Source organism: Mus pahari, chromosome 2 (assembly GCF_900095145.1).
Source record: "Mus pahari chromosome 2, PAHARI_EIJ_v1.1, whole genome shotgun sequence".
NCBI lineage: Eukaryota > Metazoa > Chordata > Mammalia > Rodentia > Muridae > Mus > Mus pahari.
The window spans coordinates 12,126,692-12,127,429 of record NC_034591.1 but is presented as its reverse complement, the minus strand read 5'-3'; the positions used below and the strand labels follow the sequence as shown (position 1 = coordinate 12,127,429).

Sequence of the window (738 nt, the reverse complement as noted above, 5' to 3'; positions counted from 1 at the left end):
TTCTTCTTCTTCTTCTTCTTCTTCGATTTGCTATCATTAAATTCACTGTCAGGTAAAGTTTTTCTTTTTGTACCATCTTTTTTTTTTAAAACTAGCTTTTTGACAATTAAGAAATGCTTCAATTCATTCTGGACAATCTAAATTTTCTTCTGGTTGCCAAGTATTATCAGCATCTGTGACCCCCTTCCACTTCAGGACATACTCCACCTTCCATTCACTACAGGATGGTTCAGTACTTTTTCTACCACAAATTGTTCAGGCTTTGCCTCTTCAACATTTTACTCTTTCCATTCTGTTCCTTTCCCATTCTTTTGTAATGTAGTTTTATTGGAGGCCATTTTTAAAACTTAATCAGAGACTTGAAGAACGCTCAGATGCTCAGGGCTGCTAATATCTCCATTTTACACCCTAACAGCTTGCTTATATTGTTAATACTGTAACACATAATAACATCAACAGCTACAAATCCCAGGCTTTGACCCTTCAGCAGGAATTTAGTGTAACAAAAAGATAATTGCACAGTTAAACTTTGATCTATCAAATAAATTCTATGCCAACCTAGATATAGAGAGGGCAACTTCTCTCACTGGTCCACAGGCCCCTGGGACAGAGTCGACCAAGTGCATAATTGTGCTTCATCGTGCTAAACAAGCTTACGCTGATCATAATGTTAAGGGTATTTTTTTTTCTTATTAACTTTTCCTCTTAATTTTCCCCAAGAGATTGTAACCAAGGAGA

General features: G+C 36.3%; 1 pseudogene; it reads right to left on the bottom strand.

Annotated features, from left to right (window-relative positions):
* The window catches only part of LOC110317208, an 811-nt pseudogene extending 473 nt beyond the window's left edge, over window positions 1-338 (bottom strand).
* Window positions 339-738: the final 400 nt, after the last annotated feature.